The 16,717-nt window shown below is 37.5% G+C and overlaps 1 pseudogene; it reads left to right on the forward strand.

The window, feature by feature from the left end:
* The first annotated feature begins 1,051 nt into the window (after positions 1 to 1,051).
* Positions 1,052 to 1,190, forward strand: LOC118002808 (annotated as a pseudogene).
* Positions 1,191 to 16,717: the final 15,527 nt, after the last annotated feature.

Below are 16,717 nucleotides of genomic sequence, written 5' to 3' on the forward strand. Positions count from 1 at the left end.
TTCAGAGAGGTAACAAACCCTAAAGCAGCTCTTTGTAAAGCACTTAGCTGGGCATGACTGCTAGTTCCTTAGTCAGTGAGGCACAGGTGAGAGGAAGCTTATCCTTGTCTTCTGTCTTGGGCTATCCTCACCTTGGATTGGGTTGATACCTCCCTTACATCCCAGCTGGAACAAATGTCAAGCCCCTTATTGCCTCCAACCTAAAATATTTTCTTCTTTTTGATCACAAATTAATACATATCTGTTATCTAGATCTTGTTCTTACCCAATTCTCTAACTGCTAGGTTTCCATACATGGGAGTATTTGAAACAACAAAATATCCAAGAAAGATGGGCCATACCTGTTGTCTAGTTTAATTGTTCTCCAAAATTTGCCTCCAATACCCCTGATGAATTATATCCCAGGCTCTGCTTAAACCTATTCCTTAGGAGGCACTTTGCATTTGGCATTTTACGGCATTCTTCCTAATACTGACCCAAAATATATTACCTTATTTGTTTGTGAGATAGTCTCAAACAGATTATTTTATAGATCCAAAGATAGGCCACCTATATCTGAGGAGGACTTCCTGACCACTCTAGTTATCTGGCATACCCAAGGAGAGGAAGATAGCATGTCTTCAGAAGGATCCTTTGTGCAGAGTGGAAATGAGAAGCATTTAATAGGCAATAAGAATTCATATTGTAGAGGACTCTGAAGAGCTTAATCTCCAGTCTCACTGAGGTTCCTGAGTAGTACTGGGTTTAGAACATAGAACTATATATGTAATTTTAATTTTCCTGTGTGCAAACAATATTGCAATGCAGACACTGAACACACAAAATTTGGGTAATGATAAAAGCTAAATATTAGACCACAAACAGAAAACTAGAAAAATTTTTGTAAAATATTTAAATAAAAAAAAATATTGCTGGAGAGGATAAAGCCACATACTCTAATAATATTTAAATAGATAAGTGAATGAATAAATAAATGAATTAGTGTATGAATGGGTAATCAGATGAAGTAATGAATGGAGGAATAGATGTAGAATCCAGAAAATTTCAGACAGAGGCAAATCAAGGGCAGGTCCGCTGCTTATAAAATACCTAACTATAGTAGTGTGCTATATGAGAGGCAAGGCTTTTGCTAACACCACAAGGGTCTATGGTCCAATGAGTGGAGTTTGATAGTAATTCTTGCTACAAGTTAAAAAAAAAGCGCCTAATTATAATGCTGTAAACTAATAATTTTGAATATTATTTAATATTTATGTCAGTTGGCTTTTTTTTTAAAGATTTTATTTATTTATTTGACAGAGAGAGACACAGCAAGAGAAGGAACATAAGCAGGGGGAGTGGGAGAGGGAGAAGCAGGCTTCCCGCGGAGCAGGGAGCCCGATGTGGGGCTCGATCCCAGGACCCTGGGATCATGACCTGAGCTGAAGGCAGACGCTTAACGACTGAGCCACCCAGGCGCCCCTATGTCAGTTGGCTTTTTGATAAATTTTATTAAATTATAAGGTGAAATTTTAATTTAGGTGCTATCATTATCTGCGTGTGTGTGTGGGTGTGTGCGCACATGTGCGTGCATGCATATATGTGGGGACAGAGAAAAATTTGTGAAAACATAATCCTTGCAATCAGCTAAAGAAAATCACTATCCTATTGATAGAGTCCTTAGTTTAAGCTACTTTTGGATGGTAACTTACAGGACATTTAGCAGAAATAGATGAGGTAGCTAAAATCCAACCGTGTTTATTGAGCATGTACTACTCGTTTATTTTATGGAACACTTTGCATGCATCATCTCTTCATCTTACCTAACCTTCACATCTCTGTCAAGAAGGAATTATTGTCCAATGTTCTAAATTTCAAGAGTGAAATACAGAGAGGTTGCATAATGGGGTGACTTACCCAAGGTTACAGTTAGTTAAGTGGCCCAGCGATTATGGAGCTGTAACTACAAGTACCATGTCATGGTGGCATCCCATCTTTGTGAGAGAATCAAATCCATCCCTTTGAGATATACCTATCTTTTTACTTTCCATTCCTTTTGCTATAATATTTAATATGGGTGCAGTAAGACTAAGAGAATATAGATAACCTAAAAAGGGTGGCCAAGGAACATAAAAACTAAAATGTTTTGATGCAGATGTTTCAGATTATTTTAAGCAGTTGTTTCCAGGATATTGGTTGCTTCTTATCTGAGGCAACACAAAATGCTACAAAGCCTGTGTAGCTCAGAGATGTGGATGAATAGTCTACTGTACTTACAAGAGCCCTCTTCCTTCATTTGTCAAGCTGCAGGAATGATAGGCTCTGTTGTAGAGTGGGACCTTCCCACATCATGGCAGCTTCAGAGTAAGTGCTTTCTGGATGAGCTTTTCACGGGTTTTAAAAAGCCATTGGGACTGGGTCTTCAAAGAAGCCAGACTGACTGACAAAAGTCAAGGGTCAAGGAAATCTGGCATTGAATGATTTGGTGTCGCCAATTTTGGAGAATGTTCAAGAAAGAAAAGAAAGGAAAGAAGGAAGGAAGGAAGGAAAGAAGGAAGGAAGGAAGGAAGGAAGGAAGGAAGGAAGGAAGGAAGGAAGGAAGGAAGGAAGGAAGGAAAGGAAGAAAGAAAGAGAAAGAAAGAAAGAAAGAGGGAAAAGATCTTATGAGAAGTATTTTTTCACCTTAAAAACATAAAAAAACAAAACTAAGCATTCAAATTAAATTGAAGAAAAAAAGTTCCCAGTCAAGAACAAATATAGCACAGTGTCTGGCAGGTGGAAAGGGCTCAATAAATATTTTTACTGGATTATGAAAGAGAAATATTTCAACTTGATCTTGAGATGGTAGAGTGATGTAAAAGAATGAAAGAATTTTTGTCTTTCCAGATTCCATTCTTCTCCTATTCTAAGACATTATCAATTTTAAGAAGCAATTGATTCATTAATATACTTTGGGGGAAAACTTATAATAATTAAATATACATAGTTCCTGATAAAACAGGAAAACACATTCATATTAGAATTGAGCAAATAGGGAAAGTCATCTCTGAGTATTCAACTAAATTGCCCAACTTTGGTTAAGGCATCATGATTGGACCAGTGAAGAATAAAAAGACAAAAGAGACATGTTCCAGGCCTTAATATTATAAATCCTTGAGTAACTGAAAATGTTGTGCAGCTATGACAACTGTTTCACCTGATTATTTTAAAAAAATCAATTTTTGAAGAAAGTTAAGAGTTTGTGTCCATCTGAAGCCCAATTAAAATGACAGATCTGTAGTTTCAGTTGCAAAGGAGGTACAGTAGGGATATATAAACATACTGTTAGTCCCAAATTGTAAAATCCATCTCCCATTTAGGTACACAGCTTATTAAACTTTTGGATGATTAAGCCAAGAAAGAATTAGGAACAGCAGTTTTCTTTTGTTTCTGTAGCAAATCCTTAATAACATTTTATAGCTTGTCTAAAGCAATGGCTTAAATCCTAGTTTATCTCAACATTTTAGTTTCCCTGTCTGTTCATTTTTATATACTCCAGTAAATATCCATCTTCATCATTGCTAAAGATAAACTACTTGTATCCCCATCTGATTCTTCATAAGAAATCCCAGATATTGCTACAAATAAAAGGAAAAAAAAAAAGAGTTAAGTATGATAATGGTGTGTTAGATACTATTCAATGTATATCTAAACCATTAACAAGCAAATAGAATATAAACAAATCAATAACAGAACCTATAAAAGCATGAAAAAGCAGGACATTAGTGCTTAAAGAATGTGCTTGTCTTTGTATTACTGGAATCTACTACAAATATGCACCCTAGGGAGTAGTCAATTTACTTTTATTGCTGTTGTTATGGGTTAACGACTCCAAGCAAAGTATTCAGTAGAAACTAAAAGAGGGAGCCATTTGAAGCCAAGTCTCTAGTCATTTGGTGAAGATTATTATAAGGTGAAATGCAAAAGTCACAGCAGTTGCTGTGTAAGATGTCACAACATCCCAGGAAACCCCAAGGAAGATCCAGAAATTTCTGACTGTGTACACACAAAGTTTTCATTCATCTGAAGACTTCTAAGCATTTCCCAAGGATTTGTACCACACATCTTAACCCTCAAAGCAACGGAAGTGGAATCTGTCTGTGGTTAAAGAATATTACTGCACTTAGCCACACTGGAAAGCAGTATGGAGGTTCCTCAAAAAGTTGAAAATAGAGCTACACTACGACCCAGCAATTGCACCACTGGGTATTTACCCCAAAGATACAAATGTAGTGATCCGAAGGGGTACGTGCACCCCAATGTTTATAGCAGCAATGTCCACAATAGCCAAACTATAGAAAGAGCCAAGATGTCCATCAACAGATGAATGGATAAAGATGTGATACATATATACATATATATATATGTTGCCATTTGCAACGACGTGGATGGAACTAGAGGGTATTATGCTAAGCTAAATAATTCAATCAGAGAAAGACATCTATCATATGATCTCACTGATACGAGGAATTCTTAATCTCAGGAAACAAACTGAGGGTTGCTGGAGTGGTGGGGGGTGGGAGGGATGGGGTGGCTGGGTGATGGACATGGGGGAAGGTATGTGCTATGGTGAACGCTGTGAATTGTGTAAGACTGATGAATCACAGACCTGTACCTTTGAAACAAATAATACATTATATGTTTAAAAAAAAAAAAAGAAGATAGTAGGAAGGAAAAATGAAGGGGGGGGAATTGGAGGGGGAGACGAACCATGAGAGACTATGGACTCTGAGAAACAAACTGAGGGGTTTGGAGATGAGGGGGGTGGGGGGATGGCTTAGCCCGGTGATGGATATTAAGGAGGGCACGTATTGAATGGGGCACTGGGTGTTATACGCAAACAATGAATCATGGAACACTACATCAAAAACTAAACATGTAATGTATGGTGACTAACATAACATAATAAAATAAAATTGAAAAAAAAGAATATCACTGCACTTAGACCATGCTAAGATAAGGTGACTTTTTGAGAAGGCTTACCTGATCAAGTAGTATAACAAACAAAGACATAACAGGTTACAGTTCTTCTTCCTGCAGCCTATCAATGACTTCCTTCATCATCAAATCATTATTTTTTTTTTTTAAAGATTTTAGTCACTTATTTGAGACAGAGAATGAGAGACAGAGAGCATGAGAGGGAGGAGGGTCAGAGGGAGAAGCAGACTCCCTGCCGAGCAGGGAGCCCGATGCGGGACTCGATCCAGGGACTCCAGGATCATGACCTGAGCTGAAGGCAGTCGCCCAACCAACTGAGCCACCCAGGCGCCCAAATCATTATTTTTTTTTTCTCTTGTTTTTTATGAGCACTTCAGCTAGTCGGGAGTCTTACCTAGTAAGGAAGTCCATATGTTGTTCTTTTCTAAGTAGTCTGAGCTCCTGGTAGTTCTGTCAGAGCAATGGTAATTTTCATTAAGCTTAAGCAAAGGGCTCATAATATCAAGAGTTCATGCTGGGTTCTGTTCATACTTCTCCTTCTCTAATTTCATAGTGGCAACATTTTCTGCCTTGGATATTCAATGTGTATTAGAAGCTTGGGCTGCCAAACAGAAGACCAAAGATTGGATGGCTTAAAGAATTTATTTTCTCATGGTTCTATAGGCTGAAAATCCAAGAGCAAGTTAACATCAGGGTTGGTTTCTGGTGTGACCTCTCTTCCTGGTTCACAGGTGGCCCTCTTCTCACTGTGTCCTCTACTGGGCTATTCTCTGTGCATGTGGAGAGAAGGTTATCTCTGGTGTCCCTTTCTCTTCTTATGGTGAGAAAAAGAACCTAGGTTTTTCCAGTGAACTCATAGTAGTGTTGCTGGGATAGTTTAAATATTTGAGGGAAATCATAATACTTGTAATTTGTTACACAATACTACTTCAAGGTGGTTCATGGTTTCAACATTAGCTGTACTACATTCCTTTCAATGACATAATTTCTTTGAGAAGTTAAGTCCTTGGTGGTTGCTGTGATTAAAAAGTGAGTACCCTGTGTAAATGAATGTGTAACAGGAAATGAGGGTGGTGGTGGTTTCCAGTCTGATTCCAAGGTTGGAAAATTGTGCAGTGACCAATAGGTAGACACATCTCATTAGCAATTAGTAATTGTAATTAGTAATTGTGGATAAGTATGAAATAGTGTGGGTTTTTCCCCCAATATCTCCATGTTCTTAAGTTAGAGGTATTTTATATCAGTGGTTGTTTAATTTTAGAGTACAAAAGAATCCCTTGGGGAGATTGTTAGAGTATAGATTCCCAGGTTCAATCCCAGTGGATACAGATACAATATTTCTGGGATGGGACCCAGGAACCTGAGTTTCAACAAATGAGTGATTCTAATGCCAATGGCATTATACCACATTCTGAGAAACCATTTTTACATGGTGATCTTTCTAGAGCTTTAAATCTGTTTAACAGTGGCTTTGTATTTTTAGATGTACCTTCCTCTGATCCCTCATTTTTTTTTTTTCCTATTTCCCATATGGAGGGGCAGGGAGCATGGAACCTTGTTGACTCCAATGTGCTGCACGAAAAATCTCCATTGTGTTGTGCCTTCAAGCCATGGTAGTGAAAAACCACATTTGCCATTTCTATTTCCCAATATATGAAGTCAGTGCCCTAATATAGACCTGTAACCCCTGTCTGAGACAATGTGGCTAGCAGATCACAACGTGGTGTCACTGTTTTCTCAGAATATGAGTCATTCCCTATAGAACACAATATGATCTTCCTTTCCAAGATAAACAACTTGACTAAATTGGAAAGACATGCAGAGAGTGACGAGAGGAGCGTGTTGCTCAAGCTGCCTGTTCCACAGAGCCACTGAATCCATGGCTCTGGATTTTTCAGAGCGGCTTTTTATTTATTTATTTTTTTTTGACAGCCTTCTGCCTGTGTGGCACAATATTTATCTTGCAAGATTGCTCCTGTTTATGTCAAAACAAATAAATAGCAAGAAAGAATCCAGCACAGAAGAAAATGACAGGCACAGATCCCTCTCAGAGTACACATAGGAGGCTGCATTTCTGATTACATTTCTGGAGGCAGTCTTTGGAAGCTTCAGGAAATAGGTGATATTTACGCAGTTGTGTGTAGCTCTTCCTTTTGGTTCTGCGCTTTGCTCCTTCTGTAAACTGTCCAGTTACAGTTATGTTTGCTGTTTTATTGTTTTTCTTTTCTTTGCAAAGCCATGCCTAAAAGTGACATAATCCTATGATTCATTTACCCATTCTTGTATTATTCTGAGTGCATTCTATGTGCTGAGCACTGTGCTGTTTTCTTAGAAACAACAGTGAATAAAATAAACAAAGATGTTGCACAATGTGGAGTTCAGTGAACATATATGATATACTGGGCCCTCTGTTTAATGCTTTAAAATGTATTTTCTCATGTAAGGCTCTCCACAATCTAAAATGTAGGTTCTAAAATTACCTCCATTTTCCAACTGAGAAAACTAAGACTTAGCATGACTACAGGATGTGACCCTGATCAAATAGCAAAATGGAAGATCTAGATTGTAATCAAGGTGATTTCAATCTAAAGAATAAATTGATAACAAATGGATTCTAAGGAATAAATTAACAGAAACTAAGTTACCTTTTCCTGAATTATTTATTCTTTAACAGGTGACAAATCCTAAGCCAAGGGAATAGATGTGAGGTGGTTAATTTTAGACACTAGCATCCTGGAAGAATGGATCAGGGCAAAATATGATGGAGACTGATGGAAGAGCGGTGCATATCTAGAGCCTCTACAAGTACATCAACCCATTGCACTTGCTTGTATTTCAGTTCTACAAACCTTTAAAAGAAATATCACCCTTAGAAGATATCTGGCTCCACCCTTCCTATGGGACTGATGTGTTGAGAAGTCATGTGTCCTGTTCTCACCATTCTTCAATTAAGGAAAACTGGAGAGGCAACAGTTAAACAGAGCAGGAGTTGAATTTGTGTTGGTAACCATCCAGGACTCTGATATAGGCCTTGGAGGAAGGTCTAGATTGGAGATAATAAACACGTGTGAGTCCACTGGATGTAGTTGGTAAATAAAACCCTGGGGTGTGGTTGGCACTGTGTTGAATACAAGGAATACAGACATCAGAAAGTCAAGGGATGTTTGTAGATTTGCCCTATTCCATTCTGTGATAGGTTGTCCAATTTTTTAAAAAATTTATTTATTTGATAGAGAGAGAAAGAGAGAGAGAGAGAGCAGGAGCAGGGGGAGGGGCAGAGGGAGAAGCAGACTTCCCTCTGAGCAGGGAGCCTGATGCAGGGCTCGATCCCTGGACCCTGGGATCACTACCTGAGCCAAAGGCAGACGCTTAACCAACTGAGCTACTCAGGCACCTCAGGTTGTCAAATGTTTAAGAGCATTCTCTTAAAATGCTTTGTAAATTACACAGTACTATACCAATGTTAATTTTCATTTGCAATGGTAAATGACAAAAGGACACTTTTGCATTACATGATTCCAAGAGAGTTTAATGGAGGGACTTTGGGAAGATAAAGTAGGTGATGTAGGAGAGGCTTTGCCCAGTTGATGAATGTTTAACACGTGGAGAGAGCAGGATAGGCAGAGTCCTCAGAGAGGGAGTGCTCCTGAGATCTGGGACCTTGAGTGGCCATGCTCTTTGCTCCTTACTCTTCATAAAGCTCCCAAATGGCTAAAGCTGTTGTAAGTCTCACCGATAGTATAATTTACTCTTTTATTCATTTGTTTGTTGAGCAAATATTTATTGATCACTGATGACATACCAATTAGTCTGATAAGCACTTGTGACAAACTAGACATAACCCCTTCTCTCAGAGGGTGAAGAAATCTAGTGAAGAGATGTCCTACTTTAGACTTTGGATGGGGCATAAGGAGATGCCCTCCTGAGCAGGGAGGAAGGGGGTATTTAGGATGAACAGAAGTGGGTCATGCAGAAGTGTGATGGCAACAGTGGGAAAGAGGAAATGGGAAGAGAGAGCTGGCAGGAATAGGAAATTTAAGCACCCTCGATGGGGGAGGGGTGGATCCAAAGACTTCTGTGAACTGTCAGAAGGCAGTTTTCAGAATGAGGAAGCAAGAGAACCCAAAACTACAAGGGGGCAGTGGCCGAAGGTGAAAGGTAAGGGCCCGTGTAATGCAAGGTTCTGCAGAAAATTGAATTTTGCATTCGTTTTCTATTGCCATGGAATAAATCAGCCCTGATTTAATAGCTTAAAACAGGACCTGTTTACTATCTCACAGTATCTGTGTGTCAGAAATCTGGGCACAGCCAGTCTCCACTGGATCCTCTGCCCCAGGTCTCCCAAGAACAATCTCAAAGTATCCACTGGCTGTGCACTTACGGGAGGTTCTGGGGAAAAATCTGCCTCCAAGCTCGTTCTGGTTGATGGCGAAATTCAATTCCTTGCTGTGAATGGACTGAGGTCCCATTTTCCTTGCTGGCTGTCCAGCTGGCAAAGCCCTCAGCTCCTAGAGGAGGCCTCTCTTGTTCCTCCATGTAGACTCATATCTCAGATGCACACTTAAAATCTCTCCGACTTTCTCTTCTGCTACATCTTTTTCTGCTTCCAGCTGGAGAAAGTTCTAGGCTTCTAAGGGCTCCTGTGATCAGACTGGGTTATCTTGGATAATCCAGGATGATCTTCCTATTTTAAAATACACAATCCTAATCACATCAGCAAAATCCTTTTGTCATGCAATGCAGTTGCAGATTCTAAGGATTGGGTTATAGAAATATTTGAAAGCCATTATTCTGCCTTTTTCAGATTTCATTCAAAGTTAAGAAGATCAGTGAAAGCACTTAGTAGAAGATGATTTTTTTTTCTTTACTGTGAATTAAATGAAACTTGAAAAATTGCTGAAATAGGCTTGTACCCTACAGTGCTATGACTCTGGGGGTTGGTGTTTAGGAAAAAAAGTCTAAAGTACTGGGGAGGGGAGGTGTCTCATTATCTTTCTGGCCATTGTGGGCCCTCTCCTGACCTGGGAAATGATGAGAATGGTCAGACATCATCATCATGAGGTTCACTTGTCTAGAGAAGGGCTAAGGAGGCAGATGGTAAGTAGTGAAGAATCCACCTCGCCTGTTCCCAGTGCTCTGTCTAGTTGGTGATTTTCCTGATACCCTTTGAAAGCAATTTGAAAATTACATACCTCCTCTCATATTTGTAAATTGACCTCTACAATTTTTCATTATTAAATATTGAGGAACTATATGTTTCTATTATAAAATAAGCATTAATCTTTTCAAATAAAATTGTTATATTATTTCTTAAAATATAGTCAATGGAACCTAATCATAATTACTATAAACCCACAGTGATATATGAAAAATAGATGAACAAGCTTTATTTTAACATTTAATTTTATATCTAAACTATTTTCAGTTCATATTTCCATTACCATCTCCACTGAAATTTTACCCTCAATGTATTTTTATGCTGAAAAGTTTACTTAAGCCATTAAATATGTATATCTAATATCTAATATTTTAGAAGGTACTTTTAAGAAATTCCTCTGACCATAGGTTCTAAATATTAGAAATGTATTCTGTCTTAGGTATTGTTACAATTATTGTTAATAAGCACTTGCTCCAAACACCATAAATATAGTAAATGTCATAAATAAGTTTTAAACATTAAATAGTAAAAACAAAAAACAAAAAACAAAAACCTGTTGGACATGCAGCTATTAATAAACAAATGACTATTTAAAATAATTTATTTTCTATATTCATTAATACATATGCTTGATTACTGAAATGACATAAAACTCCATATCATTTTTAAAAATCTATTTTATATTTTATTGATAAAATCACTGAGTAATCTTGTGCCATTCATAAGTTCAAGGAAGGAAAAGATAATGCCCATTGAAAGCAAAAATAATTTATTACTTTATATCAAAAGACTTTCCTAAGATTTACAAATAACTATTTTATCTGTGAAGTTTTTACCTAGAGACACCTTCTTTAACTTAACATACTAATGAATTGGAAAATGAAATTTTAGTATTCATATCTTTACATCTTTGCTAACACATTTTTTTCTATTTTATAAAATGCGCTTATTTTGTGGGCACCTGGGTGGCTCAGTTGGTTAAGCGACTGCCTTCGGCTCAGGTCATGATCCTGGAGTCCCTGGATCGAGTCCCGCATCGGGCTCCCTGCTTGGCAGGGAGTCTGCTTCTCCCTCTGACCCTTCCCTCTCTCATGTGCTTGCTCTCTCTCATTCTCTCTCTCTCAAATAAATAAATAAAATCTTTAAAAAAAATGTGCTTATTTTGTAAGTGCTTTTGAGGTGGACACAGAGATCCAGAACCACATAGGGAGGACTTGTCTAGTGGTGGGTAGTGTGGTCATCCCATCATTTTGGAGTGATGCTCAACAACTTTGATGAACACGTCTTGCTGCAGAATTCCCACTTGGGTTGACCTAGGCAATGTTGGGCCTGCATCACTGTTCAGCTACTTTGTAAGCTCAATCCTGTTCCCTCAACCTCTTCTCTACAGGTGTTGATTCCAGTGAAAACTTCTTTTATCCTAGCCTTCATCTGCTGCTGGACAAACCCACCTGTGATGACTTCAAATATAATTTTGTCAAAACGTTGGGTTTCAAATTTAGCTCTATTTATGGAAAATATCTATATTTATTTTTTAAATAATTTTGAAAGATTTTTATTTTTAAGGAATCTCTACACTCAACTTGGGGCTTGAACTTGCAACCCCAAGATCAAGAGACCCATGTTCTACTGACTGAGCCAGCCAGGCTCCCCAGAAGATGTCTATCTTTAACCAAAATGGTTAGCCAAATCAGTTTGAAAAAAATTACTTGCATTCTATCCAAAAAAGTCTTCCTTCACTTTATATTTCAAGAAAGCACATTAAAACATTTGTTAAGAAGTGTTACCATCTATTTATTTTATTTTATTTTGTAATTTAATTTATTTATTAGACAGAGAGAGAGAACCAGAGAGCACAAGTGGGGGAAACAGTAGAGGGAACTGGAGAAACAGGCTCCCTGCTGAGCAGGGAGCCCAGTGCAATGTGGGACTCAATCCCAGGGTCCTGGGATCAGGACCTGAGCCTAAGGCAGTCGCCTAACCAACTGAGCTACCCAGGCTTCCCAAGAAGTGTTATCTTTTAAGAGCACAGAAATAAAATACAAAACAAATCTGATCTGAAATATTAAAAATAATTAAAATAAAATGCTGAAGGTATAATAAAATTTATGTATCTATTTTTATAAATAGAAATAAGATAAATTAGCATGCTATTTACCATTAGTTAAATAATAATGCAATAAAATGTATAATCAAAGGAGATTATTTAAGAAATAACAAGTAGGATAAAAGGGTATGTTTTTGGTTACTCTGCATATTCGTGTATTGAACTCTTGTGTTTAGCTTCTGAGAATGATTAAATGTAAATTAAAAATAAAAATAAGAATAAATAAAGAACATGATAAATATAAATTTAATGGAAGTCATATGATGCCAAACAATTGGTCTGAACGTTTGCATATAATTTTACTTTTTGTTAGGAGGTAAATACATATTAAACATTTTATAGGAGAAAATAAAGATTAACTATATTTGGAATAAATATTTTATAATACAAGTGATAAAAAACATTTATCTATTTTAGCAATGCACAACAATTTCAACAAATGAAAGAAATGATGATAATGTCTTATCTATTGATTTATATAGAATATTTCAAAATATTTTGCAGTCCTTCAAAGCATTCTGTTTATGTTTAAAAGACTTAGCATTATAAACTTCTGTTACTCTGGCTGTTTGAAGTAGCTTTTCATTATAGCTAATGACAAGTTCTAATCATGAAGACTGAAATAATTGAAAAGAATTGCTTATGTTTAGGGTAGATCCATGTCTTGTAGATCGTAAATTTTATAAAACTTTATGGGTGACTTTTGAAGGAAAAATGATAACAAATATCGCTGTAATTGATTTGATTTTGTAAATACAAAAGTATTTAGAATGAGAAAAGAAGTCATAACAGATTACAAATTTTAAAAGCTGACATATAGCACGAAAATCACAAAACAGATATGTGTCATGGTATTTTCCTTAATTAACTAAATACCTGTCATACCCCTATAATTATTTTTTCTAAATTGTTGTCTATAAACTCTTTGATGACTTCTTCATATAATATTAATTTCTAGTATTCTCTCTCTAAGGGAAATAGAAAGATAATTCAGTCTTTACTGTCATTGGTCAAAATTTAATTTTTTCTCAGAATAATTGGGATCTGTAAGACATATGAGTTTACTTACAGACACATGTCTGTAAGTTGGGACTTACAGACTTACACTGTTTTAAGGTTGGGATTAATAAATACAGGCTTCCTGATAAACTTTATTTCTCTGATCCTCATCAAAAAAGATTAAAAAAAACTTGTAGTTTTGATAATTATTTATGCTGTATTTTCTTGAAAGGAGAGAATTTGCGTATTGGCCATTCGTGGATAAGAACTGACTCCTTGGTTTGTCATCTTTTAAGACTGATCATTGGAAAAGTTTTCCTTAGAACAACTCTGGCTCTGTTGGTCTAAGGAAAATCATTACTCCTCCTTTCCCACCCGCGTATTTCCAGGTCCTTTAGGGCAAGTTCACATCATGATCCTACATGTGGACCTGGATGACAGACAAGTCCGTACAGAGGATGGGCAAAGATTTCCTAGAAGCCATTCCACCACCAGATGGCTGGCAAAAATGTGACTGTATACTGATGTGACTGCAAACCACATAAATACTTCCCCCTAATGCTGAACTAAACCCATCCCCAGCTCAACTGTCCTTGGATAGATCCTAAAAATATTCACAGCCCATCTAAAGCTACTCCATGTAGGGAGAAGCATAACTGAAGGTGAGTTTGTATAGACATGAAAAATGATTTTACCAGATTAATTTAATAATTTTTACAGAAACACATGACTATGAACACGCTGCCCATGCCCCTTCCAGGGCTTTGGAAGGCTCCCTTGCCAGCGAGGATCTTTGAAGCTTAAGCTTCAGTAGCTTTAAGGTAAATCCACACCTGTTTATGTTTAAATAAATGAAAATATTTATTTTAAAGCTCAATATTTCCCATCGATGATTTGTGCTTTGTTCTCAAGGGGTTTCTCTCAAGAGAGATGCGTTATTTCACAGTAGTGGTTTTGGTGGGTTTTGTTCTGTTTTTGTTTCTGGTAAGAAGGGAGATGGGAGAATTCAAGCTGTGAAATAAAAATTGCCATTACTCCCACAATTTTACTTTACTATCCATTTATCTCAGTTCAGAATATTCTGAGTCCAAAATGCCCATATGACAAGAAGTTTTGCCTCTAACAGTAATGCTGTAAGTCAGGAAAAGGCTGGAAGAATTTTATAATGTCTCGATTAATCATTAAAGCTTTCACTTTGCCGCCTCTGGGGAAAGGTGATGCTGTTTTTCTGTTTCCCTTTTTTTTCTCTCTCTCCCCTTCCTTCCTTCCTTCCTTCCTCCCTCCCTTCCTCCCTTCCTTCCCTCCCTCCCCTCTTTCCTTTTCTCCCTCCTTCCTTCCTTCACTGGAAGGACTAAGTGTGAACTCTGAGGCTTTCTCAAGGGTACCTTTAGGAAAGTCCATGAGAATTTGGAAAGCAATTTTCTGAAAACTTCCAGAGCACTTGTAGACTTTGAAGAGTCTTTGCTGCTGCGTTTTGAATCATTTTGCTGTGGACCAGGGATTGGGCAAGCTTTTTCTGTAAAGGGACTAGACTGCCATTGTAATGTGAAAGCAGCCATAGATGATATGTAAATGAACAGGCATGGCTGTATTTCACAAGATTTTCTTTACTAAGGAAAGCAATAGTCTGGATTTGGCCCCTGATCTCTGGTGTGCTGACTGACCACAGCCATTGGCTGCTAACAGGTCTGATGACAGGTGGAATCACAGACCAACATTTCCAGAGAAACCACTAAGTTCCTCAGAATTTGAAAGCACTAACTTTGGTTACATGGACAGCCTAGAGCCCATTGGTCAGTGATTCCTAAAATAAATATCCCCAATAAATAACTCTGCAATGTCTTGTCAGAGAGAAGAACATATATGATATTAGATAGAAAACACATTATATGCTAATTCTTTTCCAGAATCTAGGTTTAACAGGCCTCAATTTGAAGAAATGTATTAAAACAGAACTTGGCAAAGTTTGCAAAAGTCGTACAAAGTTCCAAGTCAGAGGAAAAGTACTACAAATCAGCAGTGCTCACTCAATACCTTTTGTAGATGTCACACAGACACGATTAATATCCATTTCAACTTGCACATGGTTTTATCACTGCCACCCAGGATACCTATTTAACATCAAATGACAGGCAAAGGTCACTTATAAGGGAGTCCTGGAGAATCCACCAACTAGGGCTCTGTTTATTGTAACAAAAATGCACCAACTATAACAGGATCACATCTCCATAAAAATCCTGCAGTCTAAGGGACGCTGAAATGGGATAATTGCAAGCACAGAAGAAGAGAGATTCTGATAAAAATAACAGAACCATGACAATAATGACTGTGACCCAAGAAGATCTTTAAACTTGGAAATTGTGCCAGATGTCCCAACATGACTGTGCATGAGGAAAGCCATCTGTATTCATGGATCAGGCTGGCAGGCCACTTGAACTTCAACTTCCAACTTCACACCAAGGAAGCTGGGTTACAAATAACCACAGACTCTTGGGGAATGGGCAGAAATGGTCTATATACTTGGCATGGGAAGGATTATCAATTCAACCTTAACTTTCTTCTTAGCCACACTGGCAAATCAAAATCTATTGTTAAAATTTTTCCCATCATGTTTTGGGGTTTCTAATGTCTAAAAGAAGTGATTTATTCTCTCTGAGATACCTGTCTACACTAGTGTTTTGATAATATTTCATGATCTGAAATCAGATTTCCATTGGAGTGGGTTAATAAAAAAGGGAAGAAAAGGAGTGGCTATATACTATTCTTTCTTTTCTGTTACACAACTGTTATTTGTATGATTAGAATTATTTTAAAAGCAAACATAAGGGTTAATAGATCCTCTTAACCACATTAAAGAATGTACCCAACTACACCTGGTTTTTAAAATATAAACCTTTTGGTTCCATTGAAGTTTTGTTTTCTAAATCTAAACTGTTAATAGTCACTGCTGAACCAAATCCTGAGGCTCTGTTCAGATCTAGGAAATAGCTAAAATTTATTGAGCACTTACTATGTCCCTGGCACCATTCTAAGCACATTACTGGTAATAACTGATTTAATGCTCCATCGCCTTTATAAATGGCTACCATGACTGTGCTCAGTTCACCGATGAGGCTCAGGAAGTTATGCCTCTTGCCAAAGGTCACACGGCTGGCCGTGAAGAGTCAGGCTTGGAATCCAGGCAAGTTAGGTCCAAAGTGTGCAGTCTTAGCCATTATGTTTCCATTCACTCTGGGTATTTTGCTTGAGAATTGATAACCTTCTAGACTCAGCATCTCTGGTCAACATTTGCTAAAGCCCTTGCCTGGACTACACGATCCATCCATTTATTTAGAAATTAATTAGAAAACAAATGTTACTTACCTCTTTCCTGTTATCATCAAAATACAACTTCCTAAATCTTTCTAGTAAAAAGGTAGCCAAAAGAAATCTGAAGGACAGAGAGAAGGAGAAATGGATGGGAGGAGGGGTGGTGGAAAGAGAGAGCGAGCGAGCGA

Source organism: Mirounga leonina, unplaced genomic scaffold, assembly GCF_011800145.1.
Source record: "Mirounga leonina isolate KUSES-001 unplaced genomic scaffold, KU_Mleo_1.0 Mir_82, whole genome shotgun sequence".
Taxonomy (NCBI): domain Eukaryota; kingdom Metazoa; phylum Chordata; class Mammalia; order Carnivora; family Phocidae; genus Mirounga; species Mirounga leonina.